This window comes from Tauraco erythrolophus, chromosome 8 (assembly GCF_009769465.1).
Source record: "Tauraco erythrolophus isolate bTauEry1 chromosome 8, bTauEry1.pri, whole genome shotgun sequence".
Lineage (NCBI taxonomy): Eukaryota > Metazoa > Chordata > Aves > Musophagiformes > Musophagidae > Tauraco > Tauraco erythrolophus.
The window spans coordinates 29,739,286-29,756,356 of record NC_141472.1 but is presented as its reverse complement, the minus strand read 5'-3'; the positions used below and the strand labels follow the sequence as shown (position 1 = coordinate 29,756,356).

Sequence of the window (17,071 nt, the reverse complement as noted above, 5' to 3'; positions counted from 1 at the left end):
ACTAGGAGCATCAGCATCATTGTTTAAAATGAGTTAAAGACATATTCAGAAGAAATAACTACACACTTTATTGTATACTCTTAGTCATTTCTGGCTAATCTCGGCTTGGACAATTCAAGGTTCTGGTTGGAACTGGAAATACAATACAATTTTTGTACAATAACATGACAGAATGTTTTTCTTCTATAGCGTGAGCTGAGACCAAAAACTGCAGACATCTAATTTGTTTACCTTTGCATAATTTATTGTGTAACAGAAGAAATTAAAAGCCTGAAGTCATATTTCTCACTGCAGAGGTGAAATGCAATCTGGAAGAAAGTGCAACCATGTTTCTGATGAATGCCATACATATTTATTAGTCCTCACTTAAAAGATGAATTTGAATCTGTATCAGGCTTGTAAAGTTAGCATGAAATTTTACTAATATAAAGTCAGTTGACTTTCAGGTGCGCTTGTAATACTTGCGTAAATGACAAAAAGTGTTTTGAAACATCACTTCCTGCAGACCTTGGGAGTGAGTGACAACAGAAGTTAAGATGCCATTTTGAATCAGGTAATCTAAGACCAACTAAGTAGAGGAGAAGATTTTCTGTCCTAATTTGTCTGAAAGCAGGAGTGCTCTGATTTCCTTTCACTAAACCCCTCCTAAAACCTTCATGGCGTTTGGAAGATTAGCAGAATTTTAGTGCGTCTTTTGATAAATTTGATTTTTAGGTCTCAGCAGCTGGCACTTTACCTCAGAGTGATTGTGCTCATCTTTCCTCCCTGCAGACATGCATATTACAGAATATTCATTTTAAGATCTTCATCCAGGTCAGGTAGATCTTGTAGAGAAATGAAAATGTAATCTTTTGTTGTTGTTGTTCCTACTGTGATTTTTAGAGAATGTATGCTTTGAGCTGTTTTGATGAAGAAGTTTTCTACAGCAATTCAGCTGGAAAGGAAGATGATGGAAAAAAAAAAAATACTTTATTGTAACCAAAACTATCTTTAAAAGTAAAGCAAGTAATATCCTTATTCTTTCTCTCATCTATCTATGCCTTTAAATCAATTAATAATTTAATGTCTTGTACACGGGAGACTGAAAACGGGGATAAATCAGAGCTGACAGTGGTCCGAATCCCCCCTTGGCCCTGGGAAGTCCTTAAGTAGTTAATTAAGCCAGCTCTGTGGTTACTTTGCCCAACAGATGAATGAGAAGAGCTCCAGGGTGGTGCTCAGCACTGAGCTCTTAAAACCTGGATCTTGCTCTTGCTGGCATTGATACTGGCAAGCAAAAGTTGATATAATATGATGTTACTTAAGGTTTGTTCAGTGAACTGGTGACAGCATGGGAGGCTGGCCAGTGGAGGGCGAGGGGACGAGAGCAGAGCCTGCCTTTACCTGCTTTGAATTGAGGAGACCCCTTTGCTGACCAGCAGGTACATGAGGGTCAGCCCTCCCAAACCCCTGTGCTTGCTCAGTTTGGTGCTAAGCCTCTCTCTGCGGGGGGGAAGGGGGGACAAGTTTATGTCAGTTTTTAACCCTTCCATGCAGGAGTACCTGTTAGAAACAGTCTTGCTACTTTTTAGCCAACTCCAAGTCTCCTGAGCCAGGGTGAGGGTTGAATGCCTTTCTCTTCTATTTTCTACTATAAACATTATGTGTTTTCCAACGTGAGCAAAGAGGAGTGATCCTGTAGGAAAAACTCCTGAGAAGGATGACCCTTTGTATCATTCACCCTACGGACTTTATTACACAAGCTTTGATTTTTGTCTTGTGCGCCGAGCGACCCAGAAGCCCCACTGTAGCCAGTGATCCCAGGGCTGTGTCATGAAAGATTGAAGATGGTCCCAATAGCATTTCACAAACAACGATTATTCTGGCACCTCTGGCACTTTTTGACCTTTTGTTTATTTTAAAAAAAAAAAATGCACTAGCTGTTGACTATAGCACCTTTAAATAACTCTAAATGTGTTCCCGAATTTACTCACTTCTCTATAGCCATGAATCGCTTGAAAGTGCTCTCCAGTGAAATAGCTCACTGCTTGTAGTCCGTGTGCTTTGATTGCTGTCATTATCTGTGTGCAGCTCCACTTCGCCACTCAGCGTTCGCTATGGAAATACTCACTGCTGTGTTGACAGTGATTAAGTACTTTTAATTCCAGCGTGGGTCTAAGAGAGTTTTTGTTTTGTGCAACGCAACTCTCTTTATAATATATGAAATACGGTAACTACCCCAGCGTACAAATCTAAATCAACTACTGTGTTGCTTCATTCTTTTTTTTTTCCTTTTGTTTTCTTCCTCATTAACTCTGTTCAGTTTTGTCTGAAGTTAAAACAAGCTTTAAAATATTTGAAATCCCTGTTAATTTTTAACAGAAATATCTGTGGAGGCAAAGACCTTTTAAACTAGCTGCAGTTATGGAGAGGATGCAATTTCCTACCCATGTGATAACTTTCAGTACTACCAAGAGATGGCTTATTTTTTTTATTTGTATAGGTAATATCTAGTGGGCAGAGGTAAATCGGCTAAGGCAGTCTTCATTATGACAAGCTGATTGCCAAGATATGCAGGTGAATTTGATGAAGATGAAGGGTTGTCTCTGTTACTTCATGGTGAATAAGTTGCTTTCAGTGAGGAAATTGGTTTTTCTGTTCTCCTATTTAATACTTGAATAAATTAAAGCAGTGCACAAACAAAAGCCACACCGGAGTTCACCCCAGAGATGTATTGGGACCAATAGGTCTTACTCTTACTGAAGGAAGAAATAATCTAAAAAAAGATTTTGTGAACAGCCCTGTAGAATTTTCTGACATAAATGTAGTCTCTTCAGTACATGACCACAGTAAAAGTGCTTATTCTGCTGATGTTATCACCCAGTCATGTGATTTGAAGAAAAAAGACTTTCAGAAAAATGTTAACCAGGGTAACTGCCCTTTGAAACATCTCTGTTTCCAAAAGTGGGTAAAAAATAGTAATGGAAGGAAGTAGCAAAGCTAAAGAAAAACTTTTATGGTATGTTTTAAAAGGATGTTTTTCCTCTTTGCCCACTCCCTCACATTTCGAGCAGGACTGGAATTTTTTCTATCACATTTCAGCTTAAAATTAAATATTCCCAAGGCAATAAGATGACCTTCTGATGAAAGAAAATTTACTAAATATGTATATTTCCAGAGGCTTAGTTATAGGGAAATGAAGGGCAAATGCTTGCTTTTTTGAGCCCTTTCTTTTGAGAGCAAGTCAGAAGGGCATCCCAGAATATATGAATCTGATTATAGCCAGTTAAATCTTGTAGCCAGGGCCCACCTTGTCATGGTGAGCTTAATAGTAAGACTGAGAATAAAAATAAAACACATTTTGCTGAGTGACCACATGTGTTAGCACATGCTAGTTACTAAGGCAAGGCTTTTCCTTAGAACTTTTTTCTGGTAAGCTTGTCCTTGCACATGAATTACATCCTTCACCAAGACATGCTTGCTCAGCCTCAAGGAACTGAAGGAAATTGGAATGGTGGAAAAGGAGATGTATGTGTCTCTCAAAAGCTGTATTCGCTGGGACTTCAACACCTTTACGGTTTACTAATAGTAGTAGCTATATAGTTTATATTTCTACATTACTTGAAACACTCTTGGGATGAACCTGAATGATCTGCATTTTGTTAACATTCCCTGAGGCATCATTTTCCCTGGGCCTACTCAATTGTAAATATCAATAAAACTGTGCCTGATATGTCAACTACAATTATTACCAATTTTTCCCATCATACTGTATGTGTGATGTGCTCTGTGTAGGCAGGACTGCGCTGTGTTTTACTACGTGCTATACATCAACCCTGCATGAATTGATAATCACAATGAAGTAGCAATTCAGAATGTCTGGTTTTGAGATATTACCACAAAGCACATGAAAATGAGTCTTATTTGCCTCCAATTGAGGCTTATTTTAGGAACAGAACGGATTTTTGCATGGGGAAAACCTCTTCTTTACTCAACTGGTATCTGTTCTTAATGTATGGGCTAACCATATGCCTGTGCTCCAGGAAGATACAGGACCTTGAGAGTCTCCTGCCTCTTTCTGCAAGAGCTAATTGCTCTCCCTAGCACTTAGAGTGTTTCCAATAGGTCTTTTTCAGCTCTAAACGTGTAAGTAAAGTAGTGTAATAAAAATCAAAGTGAGATCCTATGAAGGAGAAAGTGATACTTATTTACCAAATGTTTAAGCAAGTTGATTTTAAGTATTCATACTCTGCGCTCATAGATTTCATTCTCTCACATCTGTGTACTTGTGAGCACCAAGACAAGTGCATCCAAGTAGACTGGTTGCAGAGAAAAAGGGACACCAGCTGATGACAACTCATCACATCTGAGAGGTACCTCTTGATAATGGTGATAAACTAGTTTCTGGAGAGATCCTTTATGATATTTGGGAGTCATTGAATCTTTCAGGGAGGTCGTTTGCCTCAGGACCTCGCTGACTACAGCTTCCACAAATCTTAATCTGGGTTGCTGCCTGTTGTCTTTTTTTTTTTTTTTCCTCATTTTAAATTTGGAGGAGGTATGGCCTCCTTTTAGTTAACAAGAAAAGGGTATATATGATATGCTGCAACTTTCTTGCCATCCTGCTGCTGGGAGGATGCAGAGTCTTCTGCTGATGAGCCATCGTGTTCTGGTCTCATCAGAGTGCAGGATTTGTGGCTATGCCAGACGTGAGATGTTCCTCTGTGTTCCTGCTAGAACCAGTGTCCTGAGAATAGAGTCCTTCGTTATCAACTTAGGCTTTTTTCCTTTATGCTGCTTTCTGATGCTTCACACAAATTTCCATTCATACTTCATTTACAACAACCTCTAGATAATATTTCTGTTAGAAAACTATATGGTCATTGGGTAAAACACTTGGTACAGGTATGCTCTTTGCTTAAGTTGTATATAGGTAACCTCGTACTACAAAGCACTTTTTGAAGAGAACATTACTTTTGTTCTCCCTCAAGCACCTAGAATGCTTATTAATATCTGAAAACTTAGAAGAAACCCAAACAAACAAAAATAAACCCAAACGCACTTTGGCCAAGCATGCAGTAAGCTATTGCTTCTGAAAATTCTTTTTGGATTGTTGTAGCTTCCTCTTGGTAGCATAAAAGTCCTTAAATTCAAATGTGACATTAAAATATAAACTGTTAAAGCAAAACCAGTTACTTTTTTCCCTGTGCTAAGCTGCGTTAAACTATGTTGGTTGAAAGGGAAGACATTGCTATAAAATTACCCTTGAGTTTATAGGGTATATAAACCCTATAGGGTATAATAACCCTTTGGGTTTATTGCTAATAGTACAGTAACTTAAAGAATTGTGGCTGTAGCTCTACAGGCAGGAGTCATCTAGGACAGGGGCCTATCTTCTGTCTTAATTTACCTCACATAAGATCTTGACCACTGTATTGGTTTTTGTTTGTTTGTTTTCTCTAGAGACAATTTTTGCAATGTTTCTTGTTTAAGCCTCTGTTTGGCACTTGTCTTTTAAGATCCAATAGCTACAATAGCAGAGCAATTAAAAATGACAGAAGATTCTTAAGGAGGGTCGTGGTGGAAATAGGTGCTGCGATGTTGTTGAACCTCTTTAAACTGTTTTCATTTAGAACTGGAGGTAGAAACTCGTTTGCTTTCTGTATAGGCAGTTTCACAGGGCTTGTGTAACACTTGGGGCCATGTGCAATTTGCTGGGAGTGATGGATGATCGATTTTGTGCTAAGAGAAAGTGGATGGTTGCATTTGTATGTGAGTTCAAAAATTCAGAAGTTAGGTACATGAAAAAAACATCATAAAGAGTTGCATTTTGAAGAATACGAAATTAGGTGGAGGATGTGTCTAATAATTAGTTCCTGGGCTGTGCTTTTTTGCCTTTTTTTTTAAAGTAATTTCCGTTCTCTGTGAAAGGTACTAAAATTAAATATTTGCTACTTTCTCCTATATCTTGCTATTTCAGTGTGAAGAAGCATCATACCTCTGAGAAGAAGGAAATAGGAAAGATTAATGACCTAGGGTATTTGTTGGTTATGTTTGTAGTCTCTGATTTTGTCAGGTGAATAGGTGTTTGCAACTTGATGACAATGAATCAAAGGGCAAACCAGACTTTTCAGTTGTTTGAAATATTCGAAAAATGTGGGTTTCTTTCTTGTTTCTGTTGGTGTCTTTTGTTTTTTTAAATTCCTTAAAATATTTAGCTCTTGAAAGAGTCTGGTTTTAGTCTTTTCCTAATTTACTCTCTTAATTTCCTTTCTCAGTCACGTACCTCACAAAGAAGTGAGACAAGTTGCAGGAAAAAAATACTACTCAGGAAAAGCAGATTGTCTATGCACTTCACACTGGGAGAGAATGTTTTTGGTTTTTAAGTGAAAGTTGTTGGGTTTTTCCCTTTTTTTTTCCCCCCTTTTTTTTTGTAAGTGGGAAAATAATCTAGACATTGTTGCACTTCTAGTGCAGTTATCCGACCGTTTTGTTGGTCATAAAATTCTGCTTATTGCAGTCCTGTCCACGAAGTGCTGACAGACCATTGCTTAACTTCCCCTCCTCACTGGGCTCTGCAGTTTTCTGATCTGTTGTACACCCTGTGGAAGCATTTTTGAAGGAAGCAGGTTGTTTTGTTGATGGCTGTTTCCTCTATATGACTAACACTTCTACTCCTTGTTCTCTGGTCTGTGAGACTTGGAGAGAACCAATGAACTATGGGTTAATAATGTGGTAATACTCTGAAAAAGTACTGCCCTGGTGTGTCGCAGTCAAAGTAGAGAGTTGCAGAGTACTTCCTCTTTTGTACTGATGCTGGCAGAGGTAGCACCACTCTCCACGCTTGGTTCTAGACCTCTTCCTTCTAGAGCTGCATGATATTCAGCAACAAACCTTGCTGGCTTTGGTAGCGGAGAAATTACGCAGCTTACTGGTGGTTTCAGCTTTGCGTGGCATCAGAACCAAGGCTTTTTGTTTGTTTTTTTTTTTTTCCGTTCCCTAAAACACAAACCAACTATAATATCAGCTTAATTTTAATATTAAAAATCTTTTAACTAATCTGTCTCTTGATGTCTCTCTTTCCTAGTTGCTTATCAGCAGAAGTCCAGAGTCCACAATGTGACATAGGAATGTGTCTGGGGATCTTGACTGATATGGATTTCATCAAAGAGGTGTAATGAGGTTCATAGGGATGTGTGTTTGCTCTTCCCATGAAAAATGTAAGGGCCTGAATCATGCACAGGAACGTGTTGGGTTTTGGTTTGGTGTTTTTTTCTTTTTTTCTCCTTGTTGTCTTATCAGTACAGCTTTTCTTTTGCTCATTTACATAGCAATGTCATTCAGGGGCTTGAAGGCATCTTTAAATAATACCTTTGTTAGCGTATTTATGCGGGAAAATTACAGGAAGGAATGTTTTCAGAATTGCCTTTAGGGAGCTGGGTATAGGCAGTGCTGACCCTGCAAATATTCAGAAATGAAAATAATGGCTGGATTACAGCAATTCAGAGTGCAGGAAGGAAGCACAAGATTGTACATTAGAAAAAAAAAAAGGTTCTTATGCATTTTTTTAAAAAATACTAACAGTTCTTTCTTATATCTTTTTTGGAATTTGCTCTTCTTTTTAAAAAACACTTGTACTCATTTAAAAAAAACAACCACAAAACAAAACAAAAAAATCTTCAAAAGCAAAAACCCACCAAACTTCAAATAAGTTTTAAAGTAACACTTTATCTGGTAACAGTGGGGTGTATTTGGTATAAGAATGGCTATGCAGAGTTGTAGAGCCTGAGTTATGCTGGAGGTTGAACAAGGTGATGTAACAGTCCTTTAAAGCCTCAGAAATGTACAGTTCTAGATACGGAGGGAGAGTATGAGATGCATTCCTAGGAGTTTCTTTCCATACCACCCACAACTAATAACCTGCTGGGACTAATCCCAGGTATAAATGAATCCACTGGGATTTGTGTTTGTGTCTTTTGAATTGGTAATGAAATTAAGCCTGCAGTGAAATGCCTTGTTGAAAGAAAGTCAGTGGCAGCACTTGGTGTATCTAGTTCAGCAAATTGGAGACCTGCGATTCTCTCCCTTTGCATGTTGATGAAATCATCTGCAAAATCATGAAGGAATAGCCTGAAGGCGAACTTACTTGGGATGTTATGTGATGGTCCATTTTTTCTAGCAAGTTTAGCAAAAAACAAGGTCCAAAGCAGCAAATGAGAAGAGGCTTGGAGCAGGTTGCCATGGAGGGAGACGTCTCAGCACTGTCTCGGAGACTAGCACTGCACTGCAATGTCACGTTGTAGAGGTCCTGAAAGTGGTTAAGTTGTGGATTTCTCCATCACTGGTAGCTGATTCTAAATGGCAGCAAAGGTTGGCAGCAAAGATGCCTTGCTGTACAGCACCATGCAAGATGCTTCCACTGCTGCTTTCCAAAAGGGAAGAAGGGACAAGCCAGAAGCAGTAGTGGCAGGGCTTCCTTCAGGCCTGGAGAGGCTTCGGCTTGTCTGAGAGGCTTTCACTGTGCAGCCAGCTGTTCCCTGATCCTTTGGGAGGGGGGGGAAGGGAGGAAGGAGCACTCAGGTAGGACCTGCTCTGTGGGCTGCCATCTCTCACCAGAGAGCATGATGACGTGGCTGAACCATAAAGAGCTTTCAGAGCAGCGTGATATGAATGATTTTTGGGTCTCAGAGGTTGGTGGGAGCTGTGGTCTAACGCAAAGAAGGGATGAATCCTGTTGACTATTAACATTGATATGCATCAAGAATAGAAACAAGCATCTTCAAGTACAAGAAAGAAGTAGTAATAAGTAATCAGTAAGAGTAAAATAAGGCCCAGTCCTGGAGAAAATGTAAGAACAATGCAAATAATATTGCTTGGTAAGTTTCACAAAAAAACCCAACATGTCATGCTTAAAAATTGACTTTGTTTTGTGGAGTGCCTTAGTTGTTCCAGGTCTGAGCTAAAAATAAGTTCCAGTCCGTAGTTTGTCAGGTGATGAAATAAGAAATGTAACACTTGCTTATATTAAACATGTAAATGGCAGGTCCCTTACAGAGCTGTGTGAAAATAATTCAGATTTCCAGTGTTAAGTTCTCAAAACGAGAAATTCAACGAACATTTTTCTGTGGAAGTATTTGTTTTAAATACATTTCTCAAGTGGAATTTCCTTCTAGAATATCCATGGGATTTAAATGCACACGTATTCAGATCTCTTCCCTCCAGGAGGAGAACGCAGGTAGATATATTGAAGTTTGTTAGAAAAAGTGTTGAATACTTCTGGTTTACTGCAATACTTTTCCATCTCAGTTGTCGATCAGAGTTTTCTTAATATCCAGCCTGTTGATTATAGAGAGATAAGTACAGCTTATTTCACATGCCAAGTTGATAGGAAGGTGTAACAATATTTTGAGGTAACTAAGGTTGCACATTAAAAAAAGAAGTAATTACAGAATGTATTGGGAAAGAATGGCTGATTAGCAAGATTGGAAATGAACTAGTTTTCAGAATAAAAACAGGTAGGTCTGAAATTATAAAACTCTTCCACTTGCCCAAATTACCTATATTTTTATGGGTCATTTATTGAGCTATGGAATGCTACTTAATTAAAGGAAGAAGTTAAAACCAGAACTGTTTACTCCTGATTAAAAAATAATATAAAATATGAAGTTAGGACTCAGAGACCTAGTCTCTACTTGTGCAATTGAAAGGCGCGTTTCCTTATTAAGGTCTCTGCTATTAAGAGAAGTGTTATGATAGTAAACATTGCCAGAAATCCGTTTGGACTACATAAGGTGTGAAAAGCTTAATTATGAATGAGTAAGCACACTCCGGTTGGCGTGGAAATACAGAAGCTAATTTTGCACCTGTCATATTTTCACGCTGCAGTTGCTTGGCTTATTAGCCATTACTTTTCTACTAGCTCCAAAATCCAACCTCCTCCCTCTACACTTCCAAAAATAATAAAGTTGTGCTTTCAGTAAGGGACACTGCACAAATGCTTCCTTGTGGGAAGCGGGGCTGCATCCAAGACTTCGTGCCTTGTTTCAGAAAAGTGTACCTTGTTTGAAAACAGGTAACTCACCTTGTGACTTCTATCCTTGGCTCATTGAAACTAAAGGTTTCCAGATTACATAATTCAGAGGGCTGGAAAGTAAACAGACCTCCCAAATTACTCTAGATTTGTTTTTATATACCAGGTTTTCTGAAACCCTGCCTTTCCACCAGGTCTAGCTTAGGAGTCCTGTCCTGTATGATTTTTATGGAGAAACTATTTTTGAGAGCAGACTTGAGTTGCACTGATCTGGATTGTCCTGTGCAGAACAAGTGGTTTGACCATATGGAGTACACAGTGGAATCTGAGCCATAAATAAGTCTGGCTGTAGACTGGACTTACACCTCTCCATTGGGTATGTAAGGCAGAGTTGAGTACAAGCTTGCAGAGGGAAAGACCTGATGTCTCTTCCAGTTGGAAAAAATAAAACATTTTGGCTTCATAATGTGCCAAAAGAGGTAATTTCTCCTTTGGAAGAAATGTAAGTAGTTGGACATGATCTCTTAGATAGACAGGCGTTCTTGGGACATATCTGACCACTTGTAGTTTTGACAGGTAGAACTAATTGTGTTGGTGTCTGAGATGCTGTTAAATCTTACAAAATATTTTTCTTTTCAGGGCATAATTGTTTGCCTTGTTTTACTACATTAACAGTATAAGTCATTACCAGTGACATGAATTACTATGAAGCTGAGAGAGACTATGTGCAGTGACAATGAGTATTAGGAAAAAAAAGACTGTTTCCAAGAGATGAAAGCAAAGTGCCTTTGACTTGTATGAAAATGTCATGAATTTACAGGTGTCTTGAAACAAAGACACTTAATGAGTGACTGTTTTTTAAAAAGTAAAAATTATTCAAAGCATGTAAGTTGTCCCGTATCATATATTAATTGCATAGCAATGAAAGTTTCCAGACTAATTCTTATGAAACTTGAACTTCTCAGACCAGCTACATAAGAATATGCTTTCATCTAATATTTATTGAGATTGATATTTGGGGAGGGGGCAGTGAGCTGGCAGATTGGGCCAGTGGTAGGGGACTTGACTCCAAATAACAAGATTCTGTTGAATGACTTTCATATGGCTTAGTGCATCTCCACAAGGTCTTATTTGAGTCAGTAAAGCTATATGATAGCACAAGTTGGGCGTTGTGATTGTTTTTACAGGATAAATGTCATAGCTCTGAATTCAAAGTGCTTTGTAGCTACCCATATGTGCCTTGTATCTACTGTTTGGTAGGCAGGTCTAGTGATGGGGAAAGGCAGTGCTATTTAATATATCTTTCCCCTGTGAATTTTCTTGATTCTACAATCTGTTAATAAAATTAAAAAGGGTATTTTCAAGCTAATTGTCATTAAATCTTTCAAATTTCAGAGATGAGGCTCTGAGTCTTCAGCAGATGGTTGGAAATGAAATGCGCATTGCGGGGAACAGAGGCTCTGCCAAATCTGGACTTTGAACAGAACTAGTCAAATAAACAGAAGTGAGACACAGCAGGGATGGTTTGGAATAGGCTTTATTATGGCCAGAAAGCTTCAGGCTGTGAATGACCTAATCAACTTAAGCTCCAGACATGTACCTAAATTAGCTTCTGCTCTACCATCCTCATAGCACTCCATTTTGCTTCATTCAAATGCTATACTAACAGGTCTGAGCTCTTTAAGAAGTGGAAGGTTATAACTGTCATGGCTTGTCCTCTTCTCATTATTTTTATCCTATTCAACTCTTCTAATTGCCTGTATTCTTAATTTTTTGCTTTAGTTTCCCTGTCCTTTTTCCAAACTCAATTCTAGCGCTTTTCATGCGTTTGAGTTTCACATGACTCGTTCTTGTGGCTCTATGAGAACAAGAAAAAGGGTTAACGGGAGCAGAGCTGCTCGATGTTGGGGTTCTCCAGAGGTCAGTTCAATTTCCACTTATCCCAAAGGATTTCTGTGCAACCTTGTTTGAGTCTCCTGTGCCGTTTCCACAATGCAATGTGGAGATATAGTATCAGGCCTTGCCAGAGAAAGGGAAGGCATGCATAATGTTGCATAAAGCACTGTTCCAAAGCTGTCTCTTGCTGTATGCGTTTCCTGCCCTGCATGATCCCTACCTCAGTTAGGACCACTGTATGTTACTGGAGTAACAAACAAGCTTGGGCTTGCTTCAGTTCATTTAACTAGGCTTGGCATGCTTTGATATGTGCTGCCCACAGACACTACTAAGTGTAGTCCTGCTAGGACAGCTGTCTGCGGAGAGTGCCTGTGAATGTCAAAGGGACATGGACTTTTTCTCAAAACACTTGTGCAGACAAGAAATAAAAATGAAATAATGTCAGTCTAATCGTATTTAAGCATTAGGCAGGGCAATGACAAAATGCGACGAGTGTCCTCCAGTTAATAACTAAATGAGTGATAAGCAACATCGTGTGGTGACCAATGTTTACAGAATGGTTCAGAGTGAAATTCTGTGTGGCAATAGCTTGTCTGTGCAGTGAATTTGGTTAGCAAACTGGCCTAGCTTTATTTAAAAAATAAAATTATATGTGGCCATACATTTTATATTTTTTTGTTTGTAAAAGATATAGTGTCATGGTCTCTAAATTGGTCTCTGCTTTATACCAATAGATTACCAATACTTTTGAAATCTTTTTGTGAAAAGTAGACTGCCTTTGAGAGTGAGAGAGGCTATTTAGGGGGGTTGATGTGAGCACATTAAAAAAATAGCTTGGATTTATGAGGAATTATTACTTTGGAATTCAAGAGGACAGGAATTAATCTGGTTGAGTAGATGCTGGCTTGCATTGCCTGAGGTGGTATTTCTAAGTTCTGGGACAATGTTATCACAGTTTTGGCATGAATTCAGTGGTTCACACGGTGATATGCAAGGGATCATCTAGTTTCCCTTTGTCATTCTGGTTTCAAATGTCCATAGTTGGAATGATTTACTGGGATTTTAATTCCCTTTACAATTATTAGGCATGCTAGAGCCCACCGGGTTTTATTCAGAGCCCATTGAAACTAATGGAGGGGAAAAAAAAAAATCCCTTTGACCTAATTTGGCATTGGCTCAAGCCCTTTGTGGCTGAAGCTGATGACTTCATCAAAATTCACTTAACCTTCCAGGCATTGCTCAGGTCATTCTAGAGCTTCATGGGTTTGCTGGGAGGGGCTTGACCACTGTTCCTCATTATCTTCTTTATTACCAATCTAGGTGAAGGGAGCAAACTGAAAAGTTGCAAAAGCCAGTGGGATATCTTGTATGGTCTCCAATAATATATGGTCCAACCTCAGCATCTTTTGGGTAACACAGGATTCATACAGTTAAAAATGAGTGTAGGAGAGAAATATATCTTAGAATTAACTTTTTGACATGTTTCTTTCTTTTTTCATAATTTTGAAAGTCCCTGAGGTAAAGAAACAAATGACACTTCCCCTACTGTTATTCAGGCATATTGCTGAATCTTTTCGTATTCGAGATGTTTCTCCGAAAAGCAAACCTACCCAAATAAAAACAAGCAATTACATAGCATGATGATTTGGAACTGATTTTATTTCTCAAGAAAAAAGGAAAACAAATAGGAAGAATACAGATGAAGAGGAGAAAATGATCTGCACTCCTTAAACCTTCCTGAAAGACAGGTGACAATTTCTGTATCATCTGTTTAGTCTAATGCTCTACATTATCATATGAACAAAAATTTTGAGATGTTACTATCATACTAATTTTTTTTTTTTTCTGTCCTGGAAAATTAATTTGTCTGAAGCTCTTCCACTTCCTTTCAGCTTTGTAGGAAAAAGAATGTGGCTTTTCATAGAGTTTCTTCAGGTTACAGCCCATCAGGACGTTGAAAGAGCTTCTTTATTCCTGAATGCTATGTTCTGTTATAGGATAGATTTAATGAATCTGCAAAGTGGGCCATGCTTCTTTGCCCCTAAGGGTTAGGGAAAAGATTTATCAGCACCAACACAAGTCTGGACATGGTCCTGGGCAATCTGCTGTAGGGGACCTTGATTTTGCAGGGAGACTGGACCAGATGACCTTTGGGAGTCCCTCCAAACCTCAACCGTTCTGCACTTTTGAGTTTTGTTAAGTGATTTTGTTCAATGGCAAGAAAAGGAGTAAGTGCTGGTTGTTGACTCCTCCAGGTTAAAACTGAAGGGATCAGATCTCTCTTGCTTTTTCATTGGGTTGGTGTACTGAGTTAAGATGCTGCAAATAACTGCTTGTGAGACAGCTGGGCTTTGTGTTTCCTGAGGTGGAGGCCTTGACCATGGATCTTCTAATGATGTATTCCTGGTCCCTTTGATTAGCGCTGGTAGTGAGGAAAGCTGCTTCCAGAGTTGACGGGTGTGTTTTCAAAGCAATGTGCTGGGCTTTGGTGTGTGACACCTTTAAATGTTACCGTGAGTTTTCAAACAAGGAGCCTCAAGGCTAGAGGCAACTCTTTGATCTTTAAAAAGCTTGCCACATAGGGGAATGAGTTTGAATGTATACTTTGTGTGCAAACACTTCCAGGTAATTAGATTTTAGTTTCAGGGCTGTAGGACTTTGCAGAAATAATTCAGATTTCAAAAGCCTCAAAATAAACATCAATTCCTATTTATCTCAAGGGATTTAGAGGGGCATAAAATAAACCTTTAATGGCATGAGCCACGCTTTGTTAATTGCTTTGTTGAAGAGATAAAACCTGTGGGAGTTTGTGTATTAAAATGGGATGTGAACCAGCAGAAATCTAAGCAGGATCTGAATTTGGTTTAAACAAAGTAAGAAAATACACAGCTGAGCTTTCCTCTGTGTTTAAAAGATTGTTATCCTAATATATACAGTTTCTTTGTTTTTAAGGAAGCATGCCTGGATTGAGCCATAATTATATGTTGAAAGCATTTGAGCTAGTCATTCAGTATTGAAGGAGTAAGATCTGTCTATAACAAAGTGACAAGCAATTGGGGAGCCTGAGGGAGTTGTCTGTTTGTCATATCTGAAAATAAAGTTATCAAATTATTACCCAAATTGTTCCATGTCTGACAGTTGTATCTACAAAGGCTTCTTACAGTAACTTTGCAAAGATGGCTCTGTTTTGTATATCTGTTTTGTATACTGTTTTTGACAGGAGGCAGTGGAACATGGGGTTTGGGTTCATCATTGTTTTTTTTTTTTTATCAGGGCCTTTTTTATTTTCCATATACAAAGTTTGTCATGATGAAGACTGTTGATAGGAGGTGAACCTTTTTCCTTGTTGGGTGAAAAATGGCCTCTTTAGACAAAATAAAAGGTAGCTGACTGCTAGAGCTCTGCTTGCTTTTAAGCTGATACATGAATCAATACTTTAAATCAAAATCAAAATTGCCATCTTGTTGGATTTATCTCTTTTTTTTTTCAGTTCCTTGTATTTTCATTGTGCTTTTTAAACAGGGAACGCCTGATTTTATTTAATTCCATGTGAAGGAAATACTGCACTACAATCCTTAGTGTATTTTACCTCTTAATTCTGTAATTAATGTTTGTGAACTTGTTGCAGAACAAATTTTGCAACCCCCTAGCATGAGTAGTCCTGTCATGTTCTGGTTATGTCTTTTCTCCTTCTTTTTCTATTATACAGCGCATGCATACGTTATGAGAGTTTTCCCCTCCACCCTCCAGCTCACCTGTGTTCTGTGTTAAATCCAGGAGAGCTACTGGTGATCTGTCTCTTTGAAAATGTCTGTGATGCAGAAAACACTAGATTGGATCAAATTATCCTGATAATTAGCAGATATGTTTGTATCAGGACTGTATTTTTGCTTGTGAAACTTCTAGTTGATTTTTGAACAGGACTGGGAAGTGAGCCGCTAACCAGGTGTGACAAGTGTGGCCTTGACATCACCACTCTAGATGGCTTCTAAGATTTCCATTAATGAAAAAATCTGATTCTTTGGGATTGTGAAAGGCATGCCAGGTTCTTATATGTTTTCCGGGATACTGAATTAAAAAGCATCAACTAATGTGGATGAAGGGAACATGTATGCTGAATCTATTAATAATAGATAATATAAATATTTTCAATTTTTAATAGATCTTCTGGGAGATATCTGTTGTCTAAAGCATCTTCAGTTTTGACTGAGAAGGATACTGTTTCTGCATGCAAATAAAGTTCAGGTTTTAGTAGTCCCTGTGGTTCCTGAGTAGCTCTGTATTTTTCATCCACAGTCCTCAGCTTGTCCTCTGTACATTCACGCGATTGTATAGTTCTCACCCTTGCCTGCTATGAGAGTGAGAAACACGTTTTCCTCAAACTGTTGCTGTCTTGACCAATGAAATCAGGAAATAATACATCTGAAAAATTGAGCTCAGCAAGGCTCGAATCCTGAATGAGTCTGTGACTGAGCTGGTAATTAAAAATATCTTTGCCAGTTCAGTGTCTGGACCACAAATTCATCCTTCCTAACAGCTCTAGGATTGTATTTTAGGGTGATGGATAGGGCACCACTGGGAAAGGTGATGCAGCAAACACCCTCATGGTGTGCCCCAGTCTTCTGACTGCTTGTTGGGGAGTCCTCTGTCCTCGCTATCATCTTCTAGTATCCTTGCGTAATGTCAGTGGGTGATGAAAGTTTCTCAGAGAGTCAGGAAATACCTGCCACTTAAAAGAAAATTCAATGACAGAGACACTGTAATGATGTGAAGGCCGAGGACAATGATCATTTAGTGCCATGAGTCTTGTTCAGAGAATGGGATTGGAGCCTAATGTAGCATAAGATTGTAGCAAGGACTATAGCATGAGGATCTCAATACTGATTCCCAAAATAGCCATGGCTAGTTAGAAAAATCAAAATCTGTGTATAAACTCTCTTGCTTATTTGATGTGTTCTATCTCAGAGATCTGTAGGTTTCTTTTCTCCTGTGGCATTAAAAATGCCACTGTGACTGATGAAGAGAGAATGCACTGCCCTAAGAAATGCCTGGCAGAAAATTTTCATCTTTAAACTGACATCAAAGCTGCATTCACCTTGCTTAAGAATAGGAATTTTAAACTTTTTTCAATCCAGTCCCTTATCTAAACCATTAACTTGCATAGAA

General features: G+C 38.6%; 1 protein-coding gene across 1 annotated transcript in view; it reads left to right on the top strand.

Annotated features, from left to right (window-relative positions):
• The window catches only part of CNTNAP5 (contactin associated protein family member 5), a 299,098-nt gene that overhangs the window by 46,248 nt on the left and 235,779 nt on the right, over positions 1 to 17,071 (top strand). The gene's annotated exons all lie outside the window — the stretch shown is intronic.